General features: G+C 36.2%; 2 protein-coding genes across 7 annotated transcripts in view; one reads left to right on the top strand and one right to left on the bottom strand.

The window, feature by feature from the left end:
- LOC149806020 (uncharacterized) overlaps window positions 1-19,025 on the top strand; it is a 137,503-nt gene that overhangs the window by 7,048 nt on the left and 111,430 nt on the right. The gene's annotated exons all lie outside the window — the stretch shown is intronic.
- The window catches only part of LOC149806021 (noggin-2-like), a 65,173-nt gene that overhangs the window by 20,492 nt on the left and 25,656 nt on the right, over window positions 1-19,025 (bottom strand). Inside the window, exon 2 of one of the 6 annotated variants that reach the window (XM_089950866.1) lies at window positions 13,976-14,181. The exons of 4 other annotated variants lie outside the window; for them this stretch is intronic. The gene's annotated coding sequence lies outside the window, so the exon portion shown is untranslated. Of the gene's footprint in view, window positions 1-13,975; window positions 14,182-14,522; window positions 14,676-19,025 lie in introns of those variants that run through there. One more of the 6 variants, XM_089950864.1, reaches the window with a different exon arrangement.

The following is a 19,025-nucleotide window of genomic DNA, read 5'->3' as shown; positions in this document are numbered from 1 at the left end:
TACGCCCGTTATGACGTTGTTCAAAGTCGGATATAACGTCGTAAAAAATAGGCTTTATGAGACTTCCGGCATCAACTTCAACTTCCCGCCTATGAAATGCATTGTATATAATGGTAATAAAAGGTCTTCTAATTCCTGTCCCTTTAATGCAAAGGATATGGGCGTCAAAGAAACTTTCTATCATCATCCACTAACTTCATGTAGCCCAAACTATTGGTTGCATTATCGTTTCTTATTACATCACAATAGAACTAACATTCCAGTCATTTGAGAACCACGAATTAGCATGTTTTTTGACACAACATTGCTGTGGGGACTGACTGATTTATGACATGTAGGACAATGCGCGTCACCGTAAATTTTCTCAGTCTAACATAGTCGGAATATCTGTAGATAACATCTACTAAAATCTTACGGCTTTGGAAAATTTAATTAAATGTATTAAAGTTTTAGCATTACAAACTTTTCTTTTGCTATAATCAAATCCAAATGATAAAAAACAATGACACGCCATATATTAAAAGGAACCACCGAATGTCAGTGGTTAGAGTGCCGGACTCGCAACCGAAAGGGTGTGGGTTCGAACCTAATGTAAGACAGCCTGGGTCAGTTACTGTGATGTTTCCTTAGGTAAGGCACATTACTTCAATTGATTCGGCGCAAATAAACCTACTTGTTTTGCTGTTCCATTAAGCACAAAATCAAACAAACCAATCATATGCCAACCACTTTCTAGCATTTGCAAGTGTTAACATGTTATTTAAACGGTGTCAGCGTGTCAGGTTTTTCTTTCAATTAGAATATTCAAGTCAGCAGCCAACACCATATGACGCTGGGGAAACTATACGGACGAGAGATGAACAAAAAGAAATATATAAATCCTGAGAGAATTTTGTCATAATTTGGTAGTCGAATGAAGTCATGAAAATTGTAAGCATGAAAAATTATGAATCAAGTAGCTTTTAGCTTCCATTTGGAAATGCTAGTGAAGTCTATGACCCCCCCCCCCAACAAACAAATAACCAGAAAAACAACACAACCAACCCGCAATACACACTGGATGGTGTAAAGTTCGTACAAGCATAAAAATAATCATTAATTTTGTTGAACCAGGTGATCTTTTTCATTTAACAAAATATACAGATGTATTTCAGTTTTGTACTAATTTTAATCATGGATTGGAAAGATAAAATTGAAAATTTCAAACCTTATTTATCAAACTATATATGCTTATTTTTTGTACCTTTATTCATTTGCGTGTTTATTCATTGTTGAACTCACATTGTTTTCTAGCAGTCCTGTGAAGACGGTCGGATTTCATGACTGCATCCGCCTCAGTTTTCAAAGAGCAAAGAAACCACCTCTCCACAAAAATGTTGGTTATGCTTAAATATTAGACCACAGTAAGCTATATTTAATGTGAATCAAACGCGCTGTACTCGTAGATAATAAGGTTTAGATCTAATTTTTGGGGGGACATGTCAGCTGTCGTTAGAATTTAAATAATGTGTGGGAAATTAAATTCAAACTAATGTGATAAAATCGAAGTGTTAAATGTTCATGGTGGAAAATACTCTACCAAATTTCGCCGCAATCCAGTGAGAAATAGGATAGCTAGTTTCCAAACACCAGATGGAAAACAAGAAACAAAAGGGTCAAACACTCATTCAAACAAAGCACAACAATGAAACTAATGAGGTGAAGTTTCAAGACTATAACATTTGGAGGTTTTAATTTTTTTAAGCTTCAAAGCTACATTATTCGCACATAGAAACGTGAGGAACATTATTTTTCCGCTGTAAATACCGCAAAGAATTTGAAAATCTAGATACAAGGATTTGTGAGTTACTCAGAAAAATGAAGAAGAACGCACTTTAAAGAAATCCATTTGCGCTAAAAATGTAGACAAAACTCGGTTGGAACACAATAAAGGATGACGAGTTGTAAAGAGCAGACACACGGAATGAAGACAGAAACGTTAGTTGAGAGAAAGGCAACTTTTCATCGAAATAAGATCATCTGAAGTTTGGGTGTTAGGACATCATATTTAAACACAAACAAGTCTTGTAATGCCGACCTTGCTGACATATAATGCAAGTTAATCTAGGTTCCTAATAACGTAAATGAAGACTATATTGCTCAAACTGCACCAGTAATGAATTTGTGGTTATTCAGCCTAAATGTACATTGATTCCAAGAACTGGGGAGTTATCAGTGTTCACAACACAGAGTAACAGCTCTTTGCCATGCTGTGTTGTTTTCTTGTGCTCATGTTGTCGAGAGAGAGAGAGAGAGAGAGAGAGAGGGGGGGAGGGGCTGGGCAGCAAACATAAGGGAATCAACGGAGCTTTATTTTGACGACGAGTCAGATGATCATTTTCTTAGTATATTAATCAAATACACTTGTTGTGAATATTTCCCGGTGTCATGTTTTATTTTCTTTCTTTGTCTAATATGGCAATTCTCTTCAAGAGGTTGCGCAAGCAAGCGTTAACTTAGGTTGATAAAACATATCAAACGAAACTTTCTTTCCTATTGGCTTTGGGGAGAAAATATCAAGTAGTTCAGTTACAAATTATAGGGGATCAATTAAACAGATGTATTCTGGTAAAGTAATCAAATTTAATATCTATTTAATTACTTAAGTTTAAAAAAAAATCAAATTCAAGTTACCTGTTTTTTTTTTAACGCAGCCCGGCTCTTTGTGCCTAAAAATATATATTTGCCTCGAAGATTTCAGATGTAAAACCTTTGGATTCCGCAAGGAAAGGAGTTTGAAATCAATGTATATGGTACTTCCTTTTCTGCAAATGTCTTTTCAGTTATGGTAGAAAGCTGTGTGTCCTCAGTAGTGAGATTGAATCATAACACTGTCATTTTAAGATATAACCTATGTCATATTATTGAGCATTTCACCACATGGGAGAATAGCTGTCACCGCATTGAATAGTTACATCGGCTGCATTATCTATCGCCAATAATACAATTATTTATCTCCACTATCTTATAGCCCTTGTTGTGTGTATGGAAAGGTAGTAATTGATACCGAAGCACTTAGCAAATGAATAATGTTTGACCCGCCGTGCTTGGTTTATCTAAGCCACCTACTTAAAGCTGTACTTTGAGAGACAAATTCCTAACCTTTATCCACACTTTTAATCGCCAGCATTAATAGATAGTAAATAACGATTCTGGGCCACTTTTAAAACGTAAAATAGCAAGCTCAGATTGGTATAGACTATCGGCTACGCAAACCATGCAAATTAAACAATGATCAAACAATAAATTGCTTGAGTTTTTAACATTTTGCCTTAGTTTCTGGATCTATTAAATCATGTCTGCCATCAGCACCATGACTCGTATAGAGGAAAAAAAACAAAAACAACATAGTATGTTTAATTACTGTGTTACCGACTCTTGTTCTCTTAATATTTCATTCAAGAGTCAAGTGTCATTACCCTCTACAGCAAATTTTAAATAAATGATTCCCGTCAAATTATAAAAGAACACAACTAAAAGACTGATATTGATATATGAATGAATACTTGTTGACATCTTTTTTCTTACATAAAGTCTGTCACCTGATTTGTGACACAACAAAATGCACTGGATCCGGGTCATTTGCAATGGATATTTAGATAAATTCATAAACAAGATCAGGTATGTTTAGTTATATTTAAGGGGAAACCGGACTAAAACCAGGTAGACTCATAATTTACAATGGGGAACTAAATGTTCTGAATTTAAGTAAATATGTTTATAAATGATCATTCTCTTGAATTATAATCTACAATAACGGACAAAAGTTAGCTATGCAATATGTTGCTTGCAAATGACCCTTACAATCTATAATCATGGACAAACGTTAAGCATGCGATATAGATATATGTAACGGTATTGTCGCAGTAGTACGGAAGTCGCCCAGTAAAGTTCATGTACCTCTACACGAGATGGTCATACACGACAGATGTTAAATGCAGATTTTGGGAATTTGGAATTCGTTAGTGTATCGTTTGTTTGTTATATGCGGGCGACAAGAATATTACTGTTTAAAATCAAAAGGGCCATATAATCCACAATTACCATCTACTAAAATTTCGTTCAGCTCCGCATTGCGAATGATCTGCATCTTTAACTCAGTGAATTTTCAAGTGTGTGTCTGGAAATGGCCGAATTTGTTTCGCGCACTAATAATTTTATCACCATTGGTATCGACATACAACTTCGCTGACTCGGTAAATGTTGAAAAAGAGTAACCTTTGTATGTGTAATCTGCCATGTTGGTCCTGGAGCAATGGGAGAGTCAATTTTTTATACAGGTCTGAGTGGGTTAAGGGAGCCGTCGGATGCCCAAGGTAAACAAATATCGTCTGCACCATCTGGTTTAGTTTGTGATATGATTTGTGAAATGTGGAGGCAAAGTTTGTTTACTTGTGTTACGCGACAGCTCCCTTAAAATTCAACGGACTCTTCTATTGCTCCAGAAGCAACATGGAGGATTACACGTAAACAGATCAGTTTTTTAGCATGTATCAAGCAAGTGGTGTTGCTCAGTATGTCGATACAAATGGCGTCGAAACCGTTCGTGCGTAAAACAGATTATGCAATTTAAACTACATTTTGAAACGCTCACTTGAACTTTCACCGATGCGTATATTCTTCTTCCTCTTCCTCTTCTTCTTCTTCTCCTTCTTCTTCTTCTTATTATTATTATCTTGCGTTTTCGAAAAAGCACGAGTATAATTGTGATGTAAGTTTGGAGGCAGGAAAGGATGATGAGTAGGAAAACTGTGTCAAAAACAGAAAGACGTGTATAGGATGTGACAATAATTTTAGAATTTTAATCTTTACTCGGGGGTGGGGGACGATGAAACCTGATAGTATAATATCTATAAATCTATTGGGATCCCAATAACATAACTATGTACAGATGCAGGGCATGAAAAGGCGAAGACATGTCCTCGAGTATTTGCCTCAGTATAACATATGCATAGGCAACGTTGGCCCATATGAGCACGGGGTCGTCCTTCGACCCATGACCAACCTACGACGGGGGTAATATTATCAACACCACAAGACGTTATCCCACATCATTTTTCCTTAAATCCCAACCCCTTATATCTGTGAAACTATTGAGGTCCCCACATTATATACTGACGGGTTAAAAAATGCAACAAATAAACATAGACGATCACTATCCCGTATTTCAACTCAAATCAAACTTAAAAAATCGTAAAGATATATTGGGATCAATATTTGTTTTTACCATGACAGAGTCTGACTGTTGAGAAGCTAATATACATTTGAAAATGTCTATGTTATTCACATCGTTACGGAGGGTGGGGGTGGGTAGGGCTCGTGGTATTATTGGCCTAAGTGAATATTTTTCTCCCCTGGATTACAACTTGGGACTACTTAGATCCCCACTCTGTAAAAATATTTATTTGCAGGGCATGGAGAGACGAATCCACACATATGACAAAATTTGCACGAGACGGGTTTGATTCCCAAAGGGACTTAGTCTCTTGGTTATAACTGTAAAAGACCGCGCCGGTGGCCTAGTGGTTAGAGGGTCCGCCTCGGATGCAGGAGGTTTGAACCCCGGCCGAGTCATACCAAAGACTTACCAAAATGGTACTAACAGCTGCCATGCTTGGCGCTCAGCATTAGGAGGTCAGCGTTAGGACTGGTCGGCCTGGTGTCAGGATAATGTGACTGGGTGGGACATCATGCTACATGTATGCGGCATGATGCCCCAGTGCTAGACATCACTGTAAACTGTCACACTGCAGACATCGTAGCGATATGACTAAATAATTGTTAAAGCTACGTTAAAAATCTAAATCACTCACTCACTCACATAACTGAAAGATACAAAAACACACTTTAGCAAGAAAGGGCCACATACACTCATGGAATCACTAAAGTTGCGTGAAATTACAGACATCTGTTATTTTAATTTGTATAAAGATAACGATACACACCGAAAAACCATGAGCGTATTATAAATGGTGTACGAGAAAGACCTAGATACGGCTGTTCCTTCCTGTTCGTCTCTGTCGTTAGTGGCAGTTGCGGTAGCATTCAATTTTATTGCTGTTGTGTCAGCCTCAGCAGAAAAATCTCGTAATTGCATTCTACATTATGACCGAATCGTTGATGAATGAACCTTGAGCAACATAACAATCTTTAATATCGATCTTTCTGATGTAATCTTTCTTCACTGCGTGACCAAATTCTTAATCTGAGCTGGTTCAATTCCGTTACGTGACATGGTGCATACACGCAAGAGCGTCATTACAGCCTGTGATTGACCTTGGTCGCAAAATCAGCTTCGTCACCCTCTATGTGGGAATTATCATGCAGCGGTATGCGCTATCGACTTTTAAATGAGCATTGAAATTGGTCACGTATTGAGGGCATTTAACTTTAATATCATCCCAGAACGTGCGAACTGACCCACGTTTAGTTTTGAAGCATGTAAGTTAAATTTTGTACAAATTACATGTACTGTATATGGAATTTTAGTGGCTACTGATATCGAGACATTCTGGTAACACTCGCGTTTTCATATTGGTATAAAAAATTTCTTTTTTCTGTTGTCTAAGTAATAAAAACAATTCCTCACTATTCATTTTGCATATATAATGGTTTTGGCCTACCTATTGGTTATGACATTTAGAAGATTCACCACAAAGTGCATGGGAAATATTTTAGATGATATTTAATTGTACTTATCAGCTCATAATGATATATTGCATCAGTAATAGTTATTTCCGGCGTTTTATTGTGAAAAGAGTGTGTGTGTGTGTGTGTGTGTGTGTGTGTGTGCATGTGTGTGTGTGTGTGATCTGGAATTTTAAGGTAGCTTTAACACGCTTTTCATTCATATCGCTACGATGTCTGCAGTGTGACAGTTTATAGTGATGTCCAGCACTGGGGCATCATGCCGCAGACATGTAGCATGATGTCCCACCCAGTCACATTATCCTGACACCAGGCCGACCAGTCCTAACACTAACCTGTTAATGCTGAGCGCCAAGCGAGACAGCTGTTAGTACCATATTTGTAAGTCTTTGGTATGCCTCTGCCGGGGATCGAACCCACGACCTTTTGCAACCAAAGCAGACGCTCTAACCATTAGGTCACCGGAGCGGTCTAAAAAGAGGATACCAAATATATATATATATATATATATATATATATATATATATATATATATATATATATATATATATATATATATATATATATATATATATATATATATATATATATGTATATGTATGTATATATATGTATATATATATATATATATATATATATATATATATATATATATATATATATATATATATATATATATATATATATATATATATATATATATATATATATATATGTGTATATATATGTATATATATGTATATATATATATATATAAATATATATATATGTATATATGTATATATATATGTATATATATATATATATATATATATATATATATATATATATATATATATATATATATATATATATATATATATATATATATATATATATATATATATTCGCGTTCACTTAAAACCATTAAATGCATACATATGTATCTATATACAACCGAAAATTCACTCTTGAGACAATATTGTGAAGGAAGACCAAGGCACAAGTTCAAATTTGGGCCCCTTGAACAAATTTAGACACCCCACCCTCACATCTCATTCCGCCGCTTTGCAAGGCCTCTGGCAGTGTAAACATTATTTTAGTCTTGCATACTCGTGTAGCGAAACTCGCCCAAAGAGCTGCAAAGCAGTCTTGAGTAAAATGATAAAGAAACACCTAGCCTAAGTTTATGCACTAAAATACGATTTACCGTATCAGTTACCGGTCCTACTACCTTACTTTAACCTGTCTTGAAGTGTAACTAATGATTTCTCGTGTGACCGTAAGAATACACAATCTCTATATTCAGACCTTGAACCGTCAGAAATGTTTCACATGTTTCTGTATCAAATCGATATTTGATCATTCTCTTTCTCTCAGCCTGGCGCCCAAATAGTGAAAATAATTGCAAGTTATATCCAAACCTTGGATATTATTGGCGCGAACTCATTTACAAATTTAACCCATAAATCTAATTATAAGGCGTTTATTTGGTTAGATTATATCCGAGACCAATGATAATAAAATTAAACTTGTACATTCGTTTTTTTTGGCATGATACTATTAGTAATGAAAAATTAATTAGTTCTCGTTTCAAGACTGTTTATTTATTGTGTATGATTTTCCTAAAATCAGTGACAAACTGCTTCGAGTGATATATATGAAATAGGGTCCATTTCCCAAGATAGGCGGTATAATTGATGCAAGATACAAACATCAAGGAAAATGAAAAATCGATTTTAGAAAAATCAGTTTTCACTAATTTGCAAATATATATATAGATCTCGCATTCACCTAGGTACTAAATACTATCGTACCACTGCGCTCCAGTGACACTAATAACTTTATCCGGTGGCCTGAGTGGTTAGAGCGTCGACCTTACATGATGGAGGTTGCGGGTTAAAAACAGGGCCGAGTCATGCTAAAGACTTTTAAAAATGGTACAGTCAGCTGCCCCGCTAAGCTCTCAGCATCATGAGGCTGGTGTTAGGACTGATCGGCCTAGTGTCAGGATAATGTGACTGGGTGGGAAATGATGATATATGTCTATGACATGATGCCATCGCTGCCACAGTGTAGACATCTTGGCGATATAACTGAACAATTATTAAAGCTACGTAAAAAAAATCCGAATTACACACACACACACACACACACACACATACATACACACACCTGTTTGCCAATATGTGCATGAGTGCGTACGCAAGTACATACTAAGCGAGAAAATTCTAATATGGAAAAGTATGACAATACTGAATTGTTTTCGTTTTTTATAATTTAAAGTATTGATTTCTTTCAACATAGCCAATAGCGATTGCAATACTATTTTGACCACATTGATGGAACTCATATCAAAGAACTTTGTTGATGTGACCAATTCTAGAAAATAACCATTACAGGCAAAAGAAAATATGGGCGTCTGCACACGTGGCAAGCGGGGGTGGGGGGAGAGAAGGGCACCCCTCACGATCTCACGATTTCTGGCCTACATCCGTAAATCTGAATATATGACTATTACAGGTTTGACCCTCCCCATGAAAATAATTATGCGGGCGCCATTGAAACAAAACGCGCCTTGCAAAATAGACAAACCCACCCTCATGAAATCAAATATAAAACCATTAATCAGTTAATTATATATTATTTCATATCTGAAGTTTAAACACGTACATGCATACATTGCCGATAGAAATGTTCATTTTGATTATTTTAGCACACGGGAACGCATACATTGGCGATATAAATGTTCATTTTGATTATTTTAACAGATGTTAATGGAAATCAAAATTTATCTTTCCTATGCGCTTTGGGAGAATACATTAAATAAATGGAAATATACATGAAAACAGGATTCAAACTACTGGGCAACTCTACAGATATGGCCAATTAATTCCAAACATTCGTGTAGATAGTATGGGCTAAAAGAGTCGTGATATGACGCCACTAAGTCTGTTTCGGTCTATCGGTCTATCGTTGGTGTACCGATTCGCTGTTTCAATTTATGGAACTTTTTTGAAAAAATGTCACACACATCAACATCTTTAAATTTACAATAAATGATGAAAATAAATTCAGCTTGGAGATAAACGATGAATCAGTTTAAGGCAGTCTTTCCTGTGCATTCTGCTCTGGGAACCTACTTTTCACTACGGTAAAGTACCATTTACTGATTCGTTATGTGCACGAAAACATATTACCGTTGTAGGAGGAGAGTTTTAAAAAAAATCGGAATAATAGTAAATTATAGGCCTACGACAAAATCTTTTATTAATGAAACTGCACATGTACATCTGCACACTTTTGCAGCCTGATTATGCAGTTATTAAATGCTATTTGTATGCACTTAATGGCATGATATTAATACACTAGAAAACTGCACCTCCAACTAGGACCGGCATAATGCCAATTTGACAGATTTAGTCCAATCGGGCCCCGCGCTCACAGGGGCTCCGTGCGTTAGTAGTTTTTAGAAATATATCTATTGTGAGAAAGTAAAACTTTTAAGTTCAATATCATATAAAACTTGTTTAAAAGTTTCTTTCCAAATGCAGTGCTCACTAGGGGCCCCAAGTGTAATTCCAGGAGGCACCGCCAAAATGATCCAAATCGGCCCCGCGTTTGCTTAGGATGGTTTTGTTTCCAACCGCATTTTCGCTTTCAAATCGCCTTCCCCTCAGCGACTCGTTCATAACGATATTCAGTCAAAAATCACCAGGAGCTAAAACAGGGCTATAAGGCAGACGTGTGCAAGTTTGAATGCTGTGCTCCTTCAAGAAGTTTCGCATGACTGCGGATTTGTGTGCCGGTACGTCATCATGGACTGGATGAACACCTCGGGTACCGGTGTGCTGACTGGTGGTTTGATAGTATTCCAGCCTTTTTGGCAACACTTCGGAGACACGAAAATGTCAAGTGACATCAGTCAGGAACAGGCACCCGAACGATCATGCCTTTTGCATCGAAAAATAATGAGCATACATTTCTCTTTACATCCCAAAGATCACGAGCGATTTGTTGTCTCTCTCTACTCGTGTTATCCGATCCAAACATTATTACTTTCTTTTCAGAAAAAGAAATCATCGCCTGTGACAATCTCAGACAAATGACTTTGGTCACTTGTTTCAGATTTGGAGAGTAGCTCGTGGGAGATTTTTGGCCTTATGTTTTTCAACAGCTGTCAACAAATATGGGACCCATCTTGCACTAACCTTTCTGATCTTCACATGATCCTTCGGTATTATACAGAGGGCTGACGAAAATTTCCGTGATAATAAAGTTATTTACCACTGCCTATCAAACATTTTCATCAACTGTTCCCCTCGAAACAGACACTACTTGCTCACGTGAGTCATCTTCCATTAATTTGCAACCATCTTTAAAACAATGAAGCTAAGTAAAAATTGTAGGATATGACAGAATTTAGTTTGCAAACTTTGTAAGAGTCACTACTGAGATCAGTTTGAAATTACACAAAGAGAGTCAGAATTAGCAGTATTTTCTTTGCACCATGGCCGGATAAAAGCTAGGGTGGGGGCACTTAACATTGTGGTGGAGGTGCTAATAGATTGACAAATACACCCTGAAAGCAGTCCTTAGACTGTCCTTTATATGCTTCTAATATAGCTATATTGGGCAAAGTACATTTTTTAACAAATGTACGTTTATCCAAGGCAACCAGGGAGACACCTGTTACTGGTGGTGGGAAATGGAAAGTGAGAAAATATTACTATAAAAGTGCGAAAAAGCAATTTTTTAAAAATATATAATTTTCTACACATTTTACTGTCAGTAACACGGGTTTGTGACATAAAGCTCTTTCTCAAATAATTGCAACTTTTCTAAAATTTCCACAATGCACGTCTTCTTCTTGATGCTGCCGTTACACTTTTTGTTGCTTTTTTGTGGTTGTTGTTGCTCTTTCTTCCCTCAAGTTATATGTTTCTTTTACTGGTTTTGCTGATAGACACTCGCATGTACATACAGCTATTTCAAAGGCGTTATCTTATTACAGAAATACGCACATAGCTTAATCTACATTATCACAAAAAGTACAACTGAATTAGCGTTCTGTCATCACGTCATAACATTCGTACGTCTTATTACGACACATATATGACTATCACATGTTTAACCCTCCCGCTGAAAATAATTCTGCGGGCGCCATTGAAACAAAACATGCCTTGCAAAACAGACAAACCCGACCCCATGAAATCAAATATAACGCATAGTCATATAAATTAATTACTTCGAAATAAAACTTTTAATCAGTTAATTTTATATTATTGCATATCTGAAGTTTAATCACATCCATGCATACATTGGCGATAGAAATGTTCATTTTGATTATATTATTGATTGTTGTTGCTCTTTCTTCTCTCAAGTTATATGCTTCTTTTACTGATAGGCACTCGCATGTACATACAACTATTTCAAAGGCGTTATCTTATTACAGAAATACGCACATAGCATAAACTACATGATTACAAAAAGTACAGCTGAATTAGCGTTGTCATCACGCCATAACAATCGCACGACTTATTACGACACATCACTAAGCAACGCAACGAAGCCTTACAAATATGTTATAACAATAATATCAGATTCCTGTTTATTTGACATGGCATTTGACATTCTTGAAACAAGATGAACTACTTGCTGCAAACGGTTTATGACATTATATTCTAAACTCATTTCATAACTTTTATATTAAGTGAACGCTCGAGTGTAGCATGCTCTTTAAAAATAACTCAATATTATATGTGTTTTGAATACCTTAAAAGGCGGTACAGTACTGACTAATGCCTAATACATGTATCTTGTCCTCTTTGGTCCTTTTCTGAGATATTTCCAAAAATCTCTTGACCATTTTTGTATTATGTGTTACAGTTTTGATTGGGCTACGCCAATAGTTATGAACCGCTGAAATTTGTGTGTATTTCCATCCCGTGCTGGAATATGACAACATTTCCAGACCAATCATTTTTAATAGTTATTGCAATTACTAGACCACTTAGACTATGCATATAATTAGCAAAGAGCAAGACTATTTTTTGTTTAAAACAAAAACGTGTACATACCTTAAATAATGTCACAAATATACATCGTATTAAATACATTAACTTTCAGATCGGTGGTTAAATATTGCAGAAGTTTAACACTAAACTAACAATGTCGGTATAAAGGGACAATGTGTGTTTGTTTATAAGTTTGGTGGGGTTGAAAATATGCCGATTTTCGTCTTACAAAATAATATTCAAGAGAGAGAGAGGATATTTTTTTCCTACATTAGTACTGGATTTACTTTTTTTGTACGATTGGCGAAGCAACAAGATGAATTATATCCATACTGGCGCAGGAAAAGAAAAAAAAAAAAGATTTATTATATACCAAACTTGCTACACAATCGAAGCTTAGAAGCTAAACTCGCTTTTTCAGCACATTTACCCATCCCATTTTTGTAACTTACCTCACGTTGATAGGCTGATCAAATAAATGTCAGTGACTTAAGAGGGCGGGAGGATTGGAATGACCTACTTTGTTGCAGTAAATTACATTTTTTGTATTTTTTTATAACTATTTGAGCTTATAAGTAAAATATGTATTTAATGAAATAATATCTAGCTGAAGGCCGAAATAATTAATCAGTAATTCATTTCACTGATGAATGACAATGTATTTACTTGTACTTCATGCTACACAGGAATCACATTTCTCACCGACTATTATGGCGAAGAGCTCACACCAATATTAGTAAACGACACTGTAGTTTTGTGCTTCAGCCGATCGGTCAAGTGATTTTAATGATTTTCATAAACATAACTGATCCAGAAATAGTTTGTTGGTCTCCCTTAAGGAGCAGATAATGAAATAATGTGGATGGTCTAGTGATTTTTCGTATTAATAATAATAATAATAATAATAATAATAATAATAATAACAATAATAATAATGATTCCATTAACACTTCCTTGCTGACGTTTATCCTGGCCAACCATGTCTTATTCGTCATCGGGAAAAAAAAGAAGAAAAAAGTGTTGCCAAAGTTTTCTCTTTCTCTAAATGAAAATAGCTTTCTACAGTCAAAAGTAATGTCTCACAATATAAATTCATTATCGTTTTATATCTTCTTTTGTTTCTATGGGAATAAATTAATTTCACTGATTTCTAGGACGATTACTATTCTGATACAATTTACTGTCAATTTAGTGATGGACTTTCTTTTATAAATGCTTGACGGGCAAAAATAGTCTAGCTTTCTGGTAAGTATGCTCTACATGAAATCTTAGTGAAAGAACAAAACTCATACAAAGTTTCTTTACGGTAGTAGCGTCTTTCATCAGTTGATTGGTCGAATTTTTTTTCAATAGTTCTTTACAAAGAGTCATGTCTTTCATCAAGGTAATACTGTGAAAGTGGTCTATTTAATGTCCTAGACTGCTCCAAGGCCATATTGAGCATCTTCCATTGGATCTCATTTTCAATTCCTACGGTTGACTGAATTTACCATCCAAACTGAAAATTAAAACAGAGCAGATGCATAAATTTATTTAAGTTTCTTTAAACTTGTCCAGTGGTGTCTTAAGCTTCTCATACGGGGAAGTTAGTGCCCCTGGATCTAATTCAAGACGTTAACGAAATTAGACCACACCTACGTCAGCCGTGTATGTGTGACACAAAAGAGGTCCAATGTCATTTCCTGACAGGCTGCATACCACCCTTAATCAGGCAGTGTGGACAGGATATTTTTTCATAACAAAGTCAGAAATGCATTTTTAATACTTAGTAGCGGATATAGAAACATAGGAACTAAAAGAACAATAATGGTGCAAAATAACAAGAACTATTTTACTCACGTAACATGCCATGGATCAGTTCCCCTGATAGAACCACAATGCTATGCTCAGTATCCGATGAGAAACGAAAACAGTTCTTCTAAGGTTTGTAATGTATTACATCATAATATGATTTATCTCAGGTTGTCTTTTCATTGCATCATTTGTTATCGTAATCGCATCATAGGGTAATACAAATTCTCTTCTCGTGTTTATAGCATGTGTTTTTTGGGGGGTTTTTTTTGTTGTTTAGGTTTTATTCATACATCATCCCTTTACCAATGGCCAAGCGCCAAAAGCAAGGCTGGAAAGCGTTATCGCTGTCAATAATAAATCGTGAACAACATTCAGTGAAAGCAGATGAATAGCGGACGGCAGATGCCATAAGTATGAATTACCAAACAGATTGTCCATATGCAATAACCTCCTGAATGCCACAGAACTAAAAACAAAAAAGCACATAACGAAAAAGCAGGAAACAAATGGATGGATTTTGAGGGAAGGGTTGAACAGAGGGGTACTGTCCAAGCCAATTAAAGAGTAACGCTGATAACAAACTTGGACAGTAGTCGTGAAACCTCTAATGTGTCAGGGAATCAACAAGCCCAAAGCTAGCTTGTCCGGACCCCTATCATGATGATACTGGGTCAGCGTTTACGTGAGTGAATATCATTTCACCAAATAACTTAAAACCATGGTAAACAACATAAATTATACTAGCGCAACAATTATACTTAATTTCTAGGAGCTAAGACAAGCAACGGGGAACCAAGACACAATCAACGCAGAAATATCTTGCAAGAGGTGGCACAGAACCAATACGAAAGGTGTCACCAACGGCCACTTTACGGACGACAGAGTTAACTTACTATTTATGTCACATTCTTCTATTTTTAAGGTAGTCAGCTTTTATGGAATCAACGCTTATTGTGCAGATCGAATAGATGTGATAATTAAATTATGATGTCATCGATATGATGTCACTTTTGCCTTGATACATCCTAGTGTTATGGAATCTGGGAGAGACTGGACCTCTCTCTCTCTCTCTCTCTCACACACACACACACACAAGCACACACACATGCACACACACATGCACACACACACACACACACACACAAAATGCTTTAGTTTTCACATCTCTTTGTGTGTGTAATTTAGATTTTTAATGTAGCTTTAGTAATTTTAGTCGTATCGCTACGATGTCTGCAGTGTGGCAGTTTATAGTGATGTCTGGCACTGGGGCATCACGCCGCAGACATGTTGAATGAGTCCCACCCAGTCACATTATCCTGACACCATAACGGTCAGTCCTAATACTAACCTCTTAATGCTGAACGCCAAACCAGTCACCTGATATTACTATTTGTATGGGTCTTTGGAAAGACTCGGTCGGGGTTCGAACCCACGTATTAATCTCAATAACTGTCCGAAGAAATAAAAGTATAAAGTCAACGAAGGTTTATTTGACCTTTGAAAATCATTATACATTACCTGCAGTCTTTTGTGGAAAATCTGTGATCTCCAGAGTTAGGTTTTAATTTTAATAAGTCTCTCACAATATACTTTTTCCTGTATTTGATTAGACGAATATCTGCTCCTTAACGTGTGGAACTGTTCTGACATTTGGAATATTCATTCACTATTCTTTTTAGAGCATTTAGTGATTAAACATTTTTGACATTTTAAGTAATGACCTTTACCTTTGAAACTAAGAGTAACGCAATAACATGGACACCAAGGTATACATATGTTAACGATTCTGGAGGCTTGGAACTTGAACTAAGCAAAGCTACACTTTTTTCTTCAAAGTTAAATACTCCAACATTTCACAACGATCATCTCTAAAGTCAGTTCTATATCAGAACTACTCTAGCTTGTATCAATCGATCATCCTTAAAGCGATCCTATGTCAGAACTACTCTAGCTCGTATCAATCGATCATCCTTAAAGTCAGTTCTATATCAGAACTACTCTAGCTCGTATCAATCGATCATCCTTAAAGTCAGTTCTATATAGAGGCGTAGCTATGATATTTTGCGCCCGGGGACGAACTATAAAATTGGCGCCCCAGCCCCCTCCCCGTTTAATCACATTTTTGAATATTACCCTTGTTTACTTATTATAATGTAACGTTGTAAGCCTCATTTTGGCGCCCCTGTACCTTGGCGCCCGGGGACATATGTACCCCCCTGCCCCCCCCCCCAGCTACGCCTCTGGTTCTATATCAGAACTACTCTAGCTTGTATCAGTCGATCGTCCTTAAAGCGATCCTATATCAGAACTACTCTAGCTCGTATCAATCGATCATCCTTAAAGTCAGTTCTATATCAGAACTACTCTAGCTCGTATCACTCGATCATCCTTAAAGTCAGTTCTATATCAGAACTACTCTAGCTCGTATCAATCGATCATCCTTAAAGCGATCCTATATCAGAAATACTCTAGCTCGATATGATCGGTAATATTTACTCAGAGCAACATTATAAGCTTTAAGACTGACAAGATAATTAATTTGAATACCAAGCAACTATATATACTATCTAAAAAAAGATCCGTGCTAAAACATAAGTACACGTGCTATCAGAGACACATATTACAAAACCGTCTTGAAAATAAACGAATTTCGATTTGCTGAAACTCACTTAGAATCCATGAACAAACATGTGGCATGGATGGTTTCCAAATCTGATCGTAATATTTCTGAGGCTAAAAGCTATCACGTTAACATTCACATTACAAGCCTTAGACCCTTGTGACAGTGTTCACTCAAGGAATTAACAAAGGACTGATACAAATGGGATAGTGCACTTCTTTTAATAACACGTAGTCCGTCCTGTTTTATACATGTAATATTTATCCCGACCATGTTTGTTTTCTCACGATTTTATCGTTGCATCATATTTTCTAGTAAAGTTTCGGTGTTTGTATGGGTCACTATTATGAAACCAGGTATACTTTGCTTTTGAGCTGTAAAATACGCATACTTCTTAGAAATGTTCCCCCAAGGTCATATTTGATTCCACAATACCTAGATATGTTACTTGTATTTGTTGTGCATATTACTCATCGTTTTATCGCCAGATTAAAACAAGAAGGAATAATGAAAACACAACATACATTATTTTGAAGGACTTTATATAAAAGAAAAATATCAGTTAAAGTCCACAAAAGTCATAGTTTTAACTTTTATATTCCAAATCAATTCAAAGCTTCAACGGGCATTTCATTGCTGAAGTGACGCAGTTTACCACTTTAGCCACCGATGGCATAGCTAGGATACTAAAGCCTCTATGCAAAGGTTACCGATGGACCCCTGCTTAATCTGTGGTGTAACAAATATTCGTGGGCCCCTATGCTTTGTATTCTCTTGCTAAATGGTAGCTAAGCCCCTTTTAGCCACTGAAGTTTTCAGATCTTTATTGGCAGTGTAAGCATTGTTCTAACTTTCCTTGCCGAACCTTATCCAAGGAATACTGCACCTGGCTCGCAATGCTCTTTGCAAGTTATATGTGAACATTAAGCAGGAAAATAACATGGCGATAGGAAGTGTTTTTGAGCTTGATATTACTTTTACAAATATGTTTGATAACGCTTTATTTTGGCATGCGTTAAATAGCTCATTGAAAACACGATATGCATATGCCATTAAGAACACTAAAGCAGTAACGTTACCGTTAATATCTTTTGCCCTTAAGAACACTCAAGCAGTAAAGTTACCGTTAATATCTTTTACCCTTAAGAACACTCAAGCAGTAAAGTTACCGTTAATATCTTTTACCCTTAAGAACACTAAAGCAGTAACGTTACCGTTGATATCTTTTACCCTTAAGAACACTAAAGCAGTAACGTTACCGTTGATATCTTTTGCCCTTAAGAACACTCAAGCAGTAAAGTTACCGTTAATATCTTTTACCCTTAAGAACACTCAAGCAGTAAAGTTACCGTTAATATCTTTTACCCTTAAGAACACTAAAGCAGTAACGTTACCGTTGATATCTTTTGCCCTTAAAAACACTCAAGCAGCAACGTTACCGTTAATATCTTTTGCACTTAAGAACACTCAAGCAGTAACGTTACCGTTGATATCTTTTGCACTTAAGAACACTCAAGCAGCAAGGTTATCGTTAATATCTTTTGTCCTTAAGAACACTCAAGCAGTAACGTTACTGTTAATATATTTTTCCCTTAAGAACACTAAAGCAGTAAAGTTACCGTTAATATATTTTATCTAAAATAACGCGGCATATGTTACTGAGCCGTTTTAACAGTATGAAGATACCACGCATTCATCTCAGTCGCTGTCATAGTAAAATATAAGTACCCAATGACGCTTTGAAATTGCTCAGGGCTTCTCACAGCTGCCTCTACATCGTCATTTCTTTATGAAGACAGCATAAGGGAAGAAGAATCTATATAAACCGGAAGGTTTTCACCGTTTGTGCTTTATGTTTTCATACATGGATTGAAATACATGTCAAACTTGTAGGTGACCTTAGAGGAAAACAGCAAGATTATTAGTTT

This window comes from Sinohyriopsis cumingii, chromosome 2 (genome assembly GCF_028554795.1).
Source record: "Sinohyriopsis cumingii isolate HCF-2022 chromosome 2, ASM2855479v2, whole genome shotgun sequence".
NCBI lineage: Eukaryota > Metazoa > Mollusca > Bivalvia > Unionida > Unionidae > Sinohyriopsis > Sinohyriopsis cumingii.
The sequence above is the reverse complement of the archived record's forward strand: the minus strand, read 5'-3'. Positions and strand labels throughout refer to the sequence as shown.